At 48.3% G+C, this 14,088-nt stretch overlaps 1 protein-coding gene and 1 pseudogene across 1 annotated transcript in view; both read right to left on the reverse strand.

Annotated features, from left to right (window-relative positions):
* Positions 1 to 14,088, reverse strand: part of LOC110304365 (RNA-binding protein Musashi homolog 2) — a 121,070-nt gene that overhangs the window by 59,670 nt on the left and 47,312 nt on the right. The window lies entirely within an intron of this gene.
* Positions 12,178 to 14,088, reverse strand: part of LOC110306206 — a 30,433-nt pseudogene continuing 28,522 nt past the window's right edge.

Here is a 14,088-nt window from a genome sequence, read left to right on the forward strand (position 1 = left end):
TTAGGTACCATGCAGTGGCTGAGCTGACATTGGCCCGGGTTCATTTTCAGCCTTGGTTGCTAATATGTACTTTACTAGAACAGTAAGGCCATTTCCCACCAGCCAGGGACGGGACTCCCTCAGTTACAGCCCATGCACGGGACATCAAAGTGATTACTTAGGATCTGCCTGTGTTCTAGATAACAATCCTGGGGCTGAGGCTATGGCGAGGTGGACAGAGTCCTTCTTAGGATGGTTAGTGTGTTCTTTGGCTTGATCCCCATGCAAAGTCATAATACACAAGACAGGATAAGCTTATGGATGCTTGATGGACAGCCTCAGTCTTTACCATGCCCACCTGGGAAAGGAGGAGGGATCATCTCCACTTTACTGACAGGGACTGAGGCCAATGTAGACCCTGTGGGCAGTATAGTACTTCCTTCCTGGTGGGCCACTCCAAACCTGTTCTGCAACTGGGGAAGAGCCTCTCAACCTAAAAACATCCAGCATGGGGAGAGGCACAGCAGCATGGGATAGGCTGGGCAGCATGGGAGAGGCACAGCAGCACTACGCTTGCTTCCCTCCTGTGCTCTCTGATCCTGATTTCTTGGCCAGAAAAGCACATCGGGGAGGCAGTGAGGCTTCAGTGATTCATCACCACCAGGAATGTGGGAAAATAACCCAAGTGTCGCCTAAGTCAGTCAACCCTGTAATGGGTCCAGGGTGAAGGGCTTTGACTTCTTCCAGACCTCAACCACAGACCTTCCTAAAGTGAAGCTGTGCTACACCAAGTCGGATGCCTGGTTCTCCATGAGTCAGCTGCCCTGGGAGACAGACGGGAATAAACTCACTTCTCTGGTCTTATTAAGAACAAAGAACAGAGCAGGCACCCTGGCTCACACTATTCACAAGACTGAGCCTCTGGATGAAGTGACTCAGAACAAAGACTTCTTTTTCTGGTCCAAGGGGTCCATCAGAGGCAGGGGCTACCATCACCCCCACTTCAAATCCCTGAAGTTTCCAAAGAGGCTTGTGACAGATTGGGAAGGCCTGCAGACAGCTTCACACTCTCTCTCTTCTTTATGTCCTTCCTCTTCCCTGGCATATCTCCCTCAGGGTGGTGTCACGGTCCCTCCAATGTGGCATCCTTCACGCACCTGCTTCCTCATTTACACCAGTTGTTGGCAGCTGGTTGCTGTAAACTATAATAAAATGCCTTTTCCCCCAAAATGAAGGAATGTGACCAGACACGCCAGACATCATGATATTAAAGCCGTGTCAATTAATTTCTCCCCCTGCTTGATAAACGAGCCCCACTCCATCTCTTAATAATGAGGAGAGAAACAAGAAAAGTTGACACTTAGTTTAATTTATTTTCTCAACTTGCCTGGTCATATTTCTTTCTGCTTTCCAGAGCCGGCTGGGGCTGTAGGGAATTACAAGTGGCTGGCGTGCAGGCAAGGTGCAGATAGAGCGGTGTTGAGTCGGCTCAGCCTCCCTTATTCCCTCACACCACCACTTAATCAGGAGGGGAGAGGGACCTGGCGAGCCAGCTCACACCTGCGTCTCTCTAGCCACCTCTGGGGGCTGAGGCTGGGAAGGGGAAGCAGACAGCAGAAACAACACCATCAAATTCCCAGTCTAGTGTCACTAAACAGCTTGAGACCGCATCCCCCAAACTGATACTAAGTTACATGGGTGGTGTTTGCCAGAAGGGAGCCAGTTTCTCAGCTGGAAAGGTGCTTTTGTTTCCTCTCAGGCTGGAGGATGCTCAGGTCAACATCTGACCTTGAAATGTGAAGGGAGACTTTCCTAAGTCAGGTGGTAACTGTGAGTCTGCAAGTATACTTCGAGGATTTAGTTTTAAGTTAGTTTTTTCATTATAGCCTCTGTAACCCAAGTGTGTATAGATACCCCTAGAACAAGAACTGAATAGGGGATAGCTACTCACCCTGTCCCTAAACCCACATTCTGGTGGCCCTGCATGAGTCTCCTGCAGGGGAGAAGCTCTTAAAAAGACACTCCCCGCCCACCTCCTAACTGGTTTGTTGTAGTGTGGTTTGGGCATCTGCATGTTTACCCAGGTCTCTGAAATTCAGATGCCCACACATGTCTGACTCTGTCTTATGCTTCCCAATTGAAGCCAAGCCAAGAAAAGAATCTAGAACTTCCCAAAGAAAAGAGAAATGTTCAGGATTCTACCTTCCAGTGCCCAGATGCCAACCAATAATTTTTGTGTGTGTGTGTGTGTTTATGAGTGTTTATATATATTTGTGTGTGTGCGTGCACGTGGGTATTTGTGATGTGTGTGGATGTGGCTGTATGTGTGCCAGAGGCTGATGTTAACTGTCTTTCCTTGATCTTTATTTTCTGAGAAGGGTCTCTCAGCGAATCTGAAGTTTCTCACTTTGGCTAGGCTGCCTGGCCAATGTATGTCTGGGATCTCTGTCACCCCACTCCCCAGCAGGGACTACGAGCATGCATCATTATGCCTGGTACAGTATGTGAGTTTTGGGGGATCTGATCTATTCCTTATGCTTATACATTGAGACCATATTGAGAGTCATCTCCCTAGCTTCAATTTTATGTGTGTTGTGTATACATGGGAGCATGGGGCCATGAGTCTGTGCACACACACATGGGAAGCCAGAGCCAAGTGTCTTTCCCCTTCAGTGGTCTTTGCTTTGGGGCACGGTTTCTCACTGACCTGGAAGCTTACAGGTTGGCTAGGCTGGTTGGCAGGTCATTAGGCTCTCAGGATTCCCCTATCCCCATCCCCATGCCCACCCAGTGCTGGCGTTACACTGTAGGTATACCTAGATTCCAATTCAAGTCCTCACGCAAAGCAAGCACCCTTTGCTCCAGCCTGCAAACTCATGGCAAGACACTTCTGATTTACATACAGGCCAGGAGATCAGGGCAACAGCAAAGCTGCTTCTTCAAGAATTACAAACAGGTTCCCAGGCTGTCCTGGTAGAAGCCTGTAATCTCAGCTCCTCAGGGATCTGAGGCAGAAGAATCCCAAGTCTAAGATCTGCCTTAGCTAATGTGTGAGTTCAACATCAGCCTGCTTAATTTGGTGAGACCATCTCAAAATAAAGGTCTGGTGATATAGTTCTGTAAATCAACCAACCAAACAAACAAAAAAAAACCCCATTTACACTAAAGCGTAAAGGCAAATCTTGCTTCTATTCCTATGGACACGTTGGCTTACTAAATGCAGTAATTAAGCTCTACTTCAGAATTTCAGAACTGGCATGGGGCAACAGGAAAAACATTTTCTTTCTTTTTAAACTGGTGGGGGCATCCACTTGGGCCTGTGAAATTAATTACACAAGTATAAAGAGCTGTATATTCTAGGAGGAAGGACAGAGAGATGAGGGCCAGGGGAGGGTAGGAACGAGATCGAGAAGGAGACGGGAGAGACCTCCAACCAGCCCCAGATCGCTTTTTTCTGTGGGCTCTGTCATGAATACTGATGGTGTGATTTGAAAGTGCCAGAGGCTGCGGGGAAGGGTGCCTCATTCAGACTCTTGTTAACCGAGAGGGAAAAGGCACCTGTGGTCCAGGCCAGACAACCCCAACCTCATTTAATTCTGAGTGTGCTCCATAGCCGCGACTCGGTGAATGACACTTGTCAGGGCAACAGATTAGCTCACAAACCTATTTTTTTGTGCATGGTGTTCCATCTTGGTTGGGGAAAACAGTCAGTTCTTGGCGAGAGAGACACAGATTACTGCTGTTAAGTGCCAATATAAACTCTGGGACGCAGTGGTAAATTCACCAAATTAAATCGCTAGACAACCGGCTCGGATCAGGACCCCGGGAGAAGGTGCCAGGGCTGCAGCGTGCGCCCAGCAGGGAGGAGGAGGCTGAGGTCGTGCACGCAGCTGTGGCAAGGACAAGAGGATGTACTGCCTGGGCCTGGAGCCTGCTCCGGATCTGAGGTGCCTGGGGAGGTCTGTGCAGACTCCACATGGCAGGAGTGGGGCCGTCCAGGCTTTTCAGCTTCAGGGTTTCCTGAGCACAGAGGAAGTGAGGGGCTGCTGGAATCCTTTCTTTACAAGAGATGTCTGAGTGGGCATCCTATCTGTCATCCCTCCAGAGTCATCCTCCAGCCTCATCGAGCCAGTGAAAAACTTGAGTAAGGGGGTTTCAGTCTATTTAGTGACCCCTCAACAAGGCGAGGTGGGGAAGGACTTAGACTTTGGAGCCTGGCAGATATAAGTAAGATCCATCTTTGATCCAAGCAAGCTTTTTCACTGCTTTGATTGTCAGACACTTCCTCTGAGAAACAGAAATAACAAAATCCACCCATTACCCAGGATGGATGTTTACAATGCTCTACCTATGAGAGGCTAGCACCCTCCCACCAGCAATCAAACCAAGTCTTGATACAGCCTCTACCCTGCACCAACCTCTATCTTTAATGAGCCTACCCTTGCCTTTGCCCCATCATTAAAATTCAACAGTGTGCCTGAGGGAGGCGGCTACCTGGCTTTACTGGCTCTCACAGTGGAAACAAGATTCAGGACTCAGAGGTTCATGAGCACCCTTGACTTCTAGGACACATCAGGAATTTAAAGGTTCCTGATATGCTGGGCAGTAGTGGCCATGCCTTTAATGTCAGCACTCCAGAGGCAGAGGTAGGCAGGTCTCTTGAGTTCAAGGCCAGTCTGGTCTACAAAGCAAATTCCGAAACACCCAAGACTATACAAAGATACCCTGTCTCCCCCCCCCCCCCCCCCCCCCCCCCCCCCCCCCCAGCCTTGAGAGGAACAAAAAGCTATCCAGTAATCTCTGAGTATCAAACCCAGCAGTGGCCAAACTGGGTGAAGTCACACTAGCCTGTCTGTTGCCTTCTCTGTCTCCTCAGCATGCCAACTCCTCTTCTGACATGTCCCTGGGAACTGACCACAGATAAGGCTCCAAGCTTCAGAAAAGCCCACTACGTGGAAGCAGCTTTGCAAGCGCTGCCACAAACTCTCTGTACTTTATAACAAGCGGGGGTGGGGTGGGGGGTCTTTAGAACAGCGCCAATTGACAGCTTTGGCAAGATGCCCGCCACACCTCTCCCCATTCGTCACTTCCGCCACTATCCCCTGACTCCATGCTATAGTCTGTGGCCAGGTGGCCTGGCTAGCTTGCCAATTTACCACAGGGTGGGTCTGGACTGTTTTATTTTTCTGGCTGTTAAGAAGCTGTCCCTGACATCTGGAAGCAAGATCTCTCTGAGAAGTTGAGTCCAGCCACCCAGCTGGAGTAACAGCTCTGCTGCGGGCAGTAAACACACCCCCAAGGTCCCCCCACGAGGCCTGGGGTAAGGCTGCAGGGGAAGGGGGGCAGTGTAGCTGCTTGCTGATACTCAGGCAGCTCCCCAGGCTCAGACTGCTGCAAAATGCAGAGTCTCAGGCCCCATACTGGGGTCTACAGAATTTCAGTCTTCAAGCTCCCCAGGTGATTTTATGCAAATTAAAATCGAAGAGGCACTGATCTGGAAGAGTGACTCTCTCAGCAATGACTCCCACATCAGAATCACTTAGGAAATAAATTTGAAAATGAGGCTGAGGTCCAGGTCCACCATCTTCCAAACTGAGGAAGGTCTTGGGTAGCGCTCTGGTGTCTGGGTACGTGACTGAGCTGGGCCATGAGGACGAAGAAAACAAATGTATCATTTCTATTCTCCTGAAAACAACTTAAACTTCAGTGATGTATGTCTATTTATTGGACAGAGGTCTCACTAGGTTGCTCAGGAGCTGCTGGGCTCAAGCAATCCCCCTGCCTCAACCTCTCATGAAACTGAGACTGTAGACTGGACACACGGCCAAGGCTCAGGCTTACAGATATTTAGCACAGGTATGAACGGTCATGGTTAGAGACACACTTACGGTAGGTAGCAGTTTATGAATTGGTGAAGGGAGGCAGGGGAGAGAGGTAAAGGTTCCTGCCGCCAGCCATGCCTGATGACCTGAGTTCATCCCCTGGGACCCACACAGTAGAAGAAGGGAACCGATCTCTAATCTCCACAACAGACATGGTACATGCATAGCAGCACACATACACAAAGAAATAAACAAGTGTAATACTATAAATACGCCATTGAAGAGGGAGGAAGCTATGATGAGACCAAGGTCCCAGTCACTGCAAGGTACCAGCAAGCTCAGCAGGTACACCGGGCCATCCGCATGGGACAGGTCATGGAGTCATATGATGAGACTGTCTTCAAGGCACTGCCTGCACCAACTCCCCAACCCCCAAGGCATCAGAAATAACAGGAAGAGGACAGTTAACCCTTCTGTCATTGACCTTAGTACCTGCCTCTCCAGGTGCATCACACCCCACACTGTGCTCTGATGAGCCTGGGCAAGCAAGACAGCAGCCAAATGAGCTCAAGAGACCTGTACTGCACCAGAACCTGGGCCTGCAGAGGAAGCGCTCTCAAAAGCAATGTTGGGGAAATATTGCCACTGTTGCATGATTTTGTTGTTAAGAATGATGGAACTGGGTCATCTACTGATGCTCTTGTGTCTGCATACTCAGAAGGCTCCGGAACAGAACCGTAAAGACTCATTTACAAAGGAGAGAGAAAGGAGAGAGAGAAAAAGAGCAAGAGCACGCGCTCGAGAGAGAGCTTTCAGTGGATTTTGAACCCATTTGTTAAAAATATAAAAATGCAACACTTGATTAGTTTGCATGAAGACCTGATTGACGTCGGGGAAGATGGAAATTTACGAGCTGAGTCTCAACAGAATCCTTTGCATAATTGGAGGATGGGATTGGAAAATTAGTACCATGATTTAGTTAGCACAGCGAACGTGCTCTTCCCACTGGGATCTGTGAGCCTTGTGAGATGTGGTTTTGTCAGCTATACTGGCTGAGAACCCAGTATCATGAGAAACAAGGCAAACCATACTTGTAGCTGGATCACAAGGGGTTAAAGCCTGCCCCCCTCCCACAAAACAACCCAGCATATTCCATCTTTGTCTCACTAAAAAAATATGACTTTAATTATTAATAAATGAAATTCAAACTATGGCTCTTTGCAAATGTATCCTATTAAATTCCTATTTTGGTAGGACTAATAATATATGAGCTATATTAACATAGTAGTACCTGTATATTATATTTATGGAAAATTAAGTAAGATAGATGGGAGATACATGCTCTTTTAAAAAAATGATTCATTTACTTTTATTTCATGCATACGAGTGCCTGCAAGTATACATGTGCACCATGTGTGTGCCTGGTGCCCAAGGAAACCAGAAGAGGGTATCAGATCCCACGGAACCGGAGTTACAGAGAGGGGCGAGCTGCCATGAACAAGAAGAAGCCTTTAGATAAAAGACTCAAGGGAGCCAAGAATCAGCCTATCCCAGAATCTCTGGCCCCTCTGAGCTGAGCAACACCAAGTACTCAGAAGTACTGGAGGGAGGAGGAATGCCCTTGTAATTGAGTGTCCCCACCTCCTGAACACTAACAGCAATACTACCTGCACTCTGATCAGCAATAAATTTTTCATGGCATTGTATCTTCATTAAAATTTTATTCTATTAGCATTCTGAATCCAAACCACTAAGTACATAATTGCTAAAACATGTGTTAAGCGCTGACTTACGAAATGCCGGCTTTATCATATTGTTAATTAACAGAAAGTAGGATTAATACATTCACAGATCATTAGAAGCCTTCAGTTCAGTTTCACCAGCTCTTCAGTGGGCAACCCCGAGACTTTAGAGCAAGGGCAGAATTGTTCTCTGGTCCTGACCCTCCGCCCTTCTGTGGGTCCTGAGGGTGCTGGGAAGAAAGCTGACACAGTGGCTCAGGCTTGTTTTCACTCAAGGAAATGTTTCTGAGACCTGGTTCCAAAGGCCCGTGAAGAAGGAAGGGGGTGGTCGGAAAAGAAAGTGCATTTCTTTAAGGAAGGGTGATGAGATGCTGTGGACTGGAAGAGCTGAGTCTCAGATCTGAGAATGTGCTAGAAATCTGGTAGTGCTGTGCACTGGCTGTGTGATTTGGGGCAAGCCATTAACCTCCCTAACCCTGCTTCCCCACCTGTGAAATAGGAATCAAGATGCCAACCTCACAGGGCTGGCGCACGGATTAAATGATAACGCGAGCTCCTGTTATCACACTGGAGAGAGGCCGCCGTTCCTTTATGAGGATTCGGTACCTGACACTGCTTAGAAGAAGTGGCTGCTAGCTGAGCCTGGAAAATACCTCAGCTAGGAGATGTAGCTCAGCTGGTAGAGTGCTTGCTCAACATTACAAAGCCTATGGTTTAATTCCCCAGCGCCACATACAACTGGGTGTACACTGGGTATGGTGGCACAAGCCCAGCATTCCAGAGGCAGAGGTGGGTGGATCCCTGTAAGCTCAGGACCAGCCTGGCCTACACAACACTCCATTCCACTCCAGCCTGGGCTATACACAGCAAGATACAAACACCAAAATAAGTACCATAGCTACCAATCGGTGCTGTCTTTGTTGGTATGGGCTGTACCCCTGGGGTGACAAACCTGTCACTAGACCCCAAAGCCACTGCCTGCCCTGTCCTGGGAATCACAGGTGTCTAGGCATGAAAGGGACTAAATGTTATCTCTGGTCTAGCCATCCAAATTGCTTTAACCTGACCCAGTGATAGCGCCTCAGACTCTTCCCTTTTCATAACGAAGCAGGCATCCTGACTGGGCAACAAACAAGGGAGCCATGGAAGCCAAGGCTAGAAGAGCCCTGGCAGGCTGAGGTGGGAAAAGGGCCAGGCATGGAATCCAGGCCCCATCTGGGGTTTGTGGAAGCTGGGGGCCAAGACAAACACTGAAATTGGGACTTGGGTCAGGGGTCTGGGTGAAGCCCTGAGTCAGAAACAGAAAAGCAGTCTGCCAGGAAAACACTAATAGATTAGTGCTTCCTTCCCTGAGGACAGTAGAGTCAGGGACGTTGACAACTACCACGGGGACAGCAAAATGTAAAGGCAATAGTAAATACAGAGCTGTAAATACAGACTGGCTTCTGCCAGGCCCAAGGGAAAAGACAGAGAAGACAGTTGGCTGTGGGCCTTCTGTATGTGGGGTTTTTTGGTTATGTCTTATTTTTATTTTGGGTGTGTTTTGCCTGCATGTATGTCTGGATACCTGGTGTGTGAAGCACCCTGGAGGACAGTAGAGGGCGGTGTAACTCCTGGCACCAGAGGTACAGAGGGTCGTGAGCTGGGAATCAAACCTGGGTCTTCTGGAAGTGCAACCAGTGCTCTGACCATTGAGCTATCTCTCTATCTCTGTATGTTTGTTTTTATTTGGGGGTCTGTGATTGGCAAAAGCACCTCCCCCTACCCTTGGCCCCATGCTGGGGCCTGAACACGCTAGGCATGTGCTCTACAGCTATGCTCCCAGCCGAAGAACTAGCTAGCTCTTCCATTTGTAGGAAACTAAGGGGCAGAAGCCTGGGTTTTGTGCTCAGAGGAGGCTTTATAGTATGGATTTGAAATGGCGGCCAAAGGCTTTGATTTGAGCGCTTGCTCCACAGCTTGTGGTCCTATTGTGATAGCCATGGGGTCTGTAGTGAGTAAAGGCCTGGCGGCTTCCTAGGGCTGGACCTCTAAAGGTTACCTGCCCCTAGCGCCAGCTACCTCTGTCATCTTAATTCTGCCCATTGTTACAGGAGCAAGTCTCTCCCACCACCATATACTAAGTTAGACTCAGTTCAGCACATCCTCCCTGGGACCTCGGATCCCTTTGATTCTGAGTCAAAATAGCCTTGCCCAGCTTACATCATTTTCGCTCACATCATTTCCTCCATGTGTTTGGTTACCGTAAGGGTAGAAGCAGCTAAAGGAGCGTTAAAGATCTCAGACTCACAAACCAGCAACCTCTGTTTTCTTGTCCACAAGATGGAGGGTTACAGAATGGTTACATGTGCTGGCACACTCGGGCTTGACGCAGTTCCCAGCCCTCTTCCTCCGCCGCCCCTTTCATCCCTCGCTGGAGATCTGTTGCCCTGACACACTTGCTACCTTAAAGAAATTATTTCATCATTTGGCCCAGTGGGAGAAGAAGAGTTCCAGAAAATGGCTCCCTTCCCCAGGGAGAAGATTGAGACACCTTCCTCTCCGACCAAATGGGAACTGAGAAGATTAGAGAGGGGGAGATGGGTCTCAGGATGTCTTGATGGCTGGCATGGCACTGCCCTTGACTAGTAGGGAGAAGCTGCCAACGCCACCAGCAGGCTGCAGGGTATACCTAAGGACCAGGTGTGACAGCAAGGCCTGACCTTCTACCAGGAGCCACCATCTCCTCCCATCTTCCACAGGAATTGGTCTGTTCCACCTTCCTGAGACTGTCAGTCAGGGGACAACAGAGCTTTCCCTGACTTGAAAAATCATAGCATGCAGCTAAGCCACGGTGTGGCCATTCGGCCTGCCTGGCCTTAGAGGCCAGTAACTTCAATTTATTTGTGTCTGGGGCCTTAAGGAACCTCAGCTGTCATCCTTCCCTTAGTTTATTACCAAATTTCTAAAATATTACATTCTTTATTATATCCAAATTCACTTTATTGCACTTGACAATACAGATAATCACATACCATATGGTCTAATGTTTTCAAACCAATGCATGTTGACAGCAGTTTTTATTCATGATGCATAATTCCATCCCGAGCACACAATGAGGCATCTGAGTACCCAGCCTGGTGGTAAGACTTATGCCTAATAACAGATTAACAACATGCTCGGTTCCCAGACACCGGCCCCTCCCCTGCCATTCTCTACTTACAAAGGGGATGATGATATACCTGAGCTGAAGAGGCGGGCTTATGGGAAGAGGGGGAGAGAGAAAAGGGAGGGAGGGGAAAGAGGCAGCCACTACCCACCCACCATTCCCAGAGGGTTTCTAATGAGTTGTTATTGTTCCATGCTTATGAAACTTGATATTAAAAAGAGGACTTGGTCTGGTGCCAAGCAGCCAGGCAACTAAACACAGCAGCCCACACCGCCGGCCCCTGAAAACTCACAGCACGATATGCCCAAAGCTCTCATTAGGGGTCTATCTTGTTTTGACTCTTGTCTTGCTACAAGCAAATCTTCGTTACTCCTCTACCTTGGTGAGACCCTCTCTCTCTCTCACCTCCCCTGGGCATCCCTTCTGTTCTCCAATCAGCCCCAAGCTTTCTGGTAAAATGAACACAGTTGAGGATGGCACCCAATCCTGGCCTTTCGGCAGCTCTCCCACAGAAAGGCCAGGCTGCCACATCCAATTCAGAGGCTCCCTCGGTGGCATCCTGGCGCTGGGAGTGATGGGAGCGAGGAGAGGATAACGCATCGATGTTCCTCCGGCTTTGCGGAGGTGCCCTGAACAAACAATGCCATTTCACGCGTCCCCTAACTAAGCGCTTTCGTTTGCTTCAGAGAAGCACTCAGACAACTGTAAACCCATTAGGTCATGTCAAACGTGGTGAGAAAGAACTCGGGGCTGTCACCAGCAGCGAGTCAACTCAGATTTATAGATTTGCAAACCTTTAATATATAGATGTTCATCTCTACACCCCCACCCCGACGATGGATGAGGGGACCCCAAGTGGGGCTGTAAGAACAGCAGCCCACAGTTCAGTGGCAGACAGACTGGAGTTGTGCAATCAGTCTCCCAGATAATGGGATTTCTGGACAGGGGAGCAGAGATGCTACAAGGAAAGCCAGGGCTTCACTTTGCCCAACACTTGGCTGTTTTTTTTTTTTTTTTTTTTTTGAAGGTAGAAAAGAAACCACCAAGAGGCCCTGGAGGATCCAGGGACCTGCAGGGGACAGAAGCCCCACAGGACCAAGATGAGGCTGGCGCTAAGGATGCAGACTCACTGATGGTGAAGGAGGGCTGAGGCTGCTTACCCTATGTCCAGATGTGATTCTGAGCAGTTTAGGCTTTAACTCTTTCACAAGAAAAATCCAACTCTCCTTCTGGGCTTACACTCTGACTAATTTCTTTTTCTTTTTTCTTTTTGGTTTCTCAAGACAGGGTTTCTCTGTATAGCCCTGGCTGTCCTGGAACTCACTTTATAGACCAGGCTGGCCTTGAACTCAGAAATCTGCCTGCCTCTGCCTCCCGAGTGCTGGGATTAAAGGCGTGCGCCACCACGCCCGGCACACTCTGACTTTTAGGCACGTGTTCTCTCTTTCATTTTCTTTCTTTTTTCTTTTCTTTTTTTAACAAGAGCACAAATCTACTTTTATTTATTTACTCTCCATTAGTTTAAATCCGGGATGGGTACAGCATCACACGGATTCTGTGTCCAATGGCCTCTGCAGGAAGGTTGCTTCGGAATTTGGTGCAAACTGTACCACTGCTTCTGTGGGCCTGAGGTATTTTTCCCCAGATCACTCTGGTTTTGTTTCGTTTGCCTGCAGGAGCCACTGTATTGGTTTTTTTGCTTTCTATACACTTAAGCGCATCTCTTGCCCAAGTAGAACTCAGTTTCATCTCGGGCATAAACGCCTCCAATTTTAAGAAGAGCTGTGTGCTCTTTTTGGTTTCGGAGACCTCGCTTGTAGCCAGCAAAAATGGCCTTGCACCAACCACAGCCTTCCAGACAGACTTGCTTTTAGAAGTCCTGTTCCCAGCAGGCCTCACTCCACAGATGCCAAGATGGCAGAAAGATGTTTTCTGTCTCTGAAGCACCTCCAGCAGGTGTACTTCTGTACTTCTGTATCACAAATTTGGGAGTATTTTTGCTATGTTCTTATCTCTTGCTTGTATATCACATACCAAGTATGTCAGTAAATACTTGGAACTAAGTGAGTACTACAGAGATCAAATCTTAAAAGATGTAATTTCATTTTTTTTTTTTTTTAAATCCTGGGCTGGAGAGATGGCTCAGCAGTTAAGAGCACTGCTCTTCTGGAGGTCCTGAGTTCAAATTCCAGCAACCACATGGTGGCTCACAACCATCTGTAATGAGATCGGATGCCCTCTTCTGGTGTTTTTGAAGACAGCCACAGTATACTTACCTATAATAATAAATAAATCTTTAAAAAAAAAATCCACTTGAAACACTGAGATGGTTGGAGCCAGGTTAGGCTTTCCTAACACAAGATCTACCCTGACTCTGCAAGGTTGTCCTTGGTCCCACCTCTCTCCCTGTTCTGAGCTCTATTCTTTTCTGCGCACTACTAAGGAAAGAGATGAGAACCCCCTTCACCACTCTTCAAAGATGGCATGCTGAAGAGTGGCCTGTTTTGAGGCCTGAGGACATTCTTTATGCCTGGGCTCAGTCTTGGTCATCTCACTCACAGCCACCTAGAGTCAAAGCAGCAATTTCTGGGGTCCCCTCATGGGGTGCTCTCTCAAGATCCCGATGTTGCCAGGGCTTTCTCCTTCTTCTAGTCTGCTCTGGCTTCTTTCAGTCTGTCTTTGGTAACTATCCTGGTCACCAGTCTCAAGTGGGTTTCTGTGCCACTGTCTCCTGTAACCTGGATTTTCCGGAATGGGGGATGACACTCTCCATGGGACCTGAGCAATATGGAGACGCAGACACTAACTGGACATCACCTTACACAGTCCCTGAGGCTCTTTTGGCAGATCCACCAAGCACAATGCTTCAAGAAAACGGATACTGCTGAAACTCGGGGCATCGTGTTAACCATCACTGTCCTCTCAGGCTGCCCAACCCGCATCTGTTTATCGCTCTGCAGTGTAAACACCGGCTATAACCTGATTATAGAAACAGTGCTCATTCTGGCCTTAGAAAAGACAAAGTGTGTTTATTCCTATAAGTAAACATTAAGTGGGCATCTGTGATGTGGAAGAAACTTGCCTGGGCTATCAGGTTAAGATGGAGAAGACCCAGCCTCTGCCCCCACGGCTAAAAGACAGCCCCTACGTGATGTATATGAGCTGTTGCCAGCCTGGCTCACCACCCTACCCAACTCTTCATCAGTGCAGCCTCCAGCAGGATGACTGGCTTTGGAAGATGATCTCTAGTGTGTCTCTTTTCCTTGCAAGTGGATTTTCTTTTCTTTTCTTTTTATTTATTTATTTATTTATTTATTATATGTAAGTACACTGTAGCTGTCTTCAGACACTCCAGAAGAGGGCGCCAGATCTCGTTACGGATGGTTGTGAGCCACCA

The sequence above is a fragment of the Mus caroli genome, chromosome 11, assembly GCF_900094665.2.
Source record: "Mus caroli chromosome 11, CAROLI_EIJ_v1.1, whole genome shotgun sequence".
In the NCBI taxonomy this organism is placed as follows: domain Eukaryota; kingdom Metazoa; phylum Chordata; class Mammalia; order Rodentia; family Muridae; genus Mus; species Mus caroli.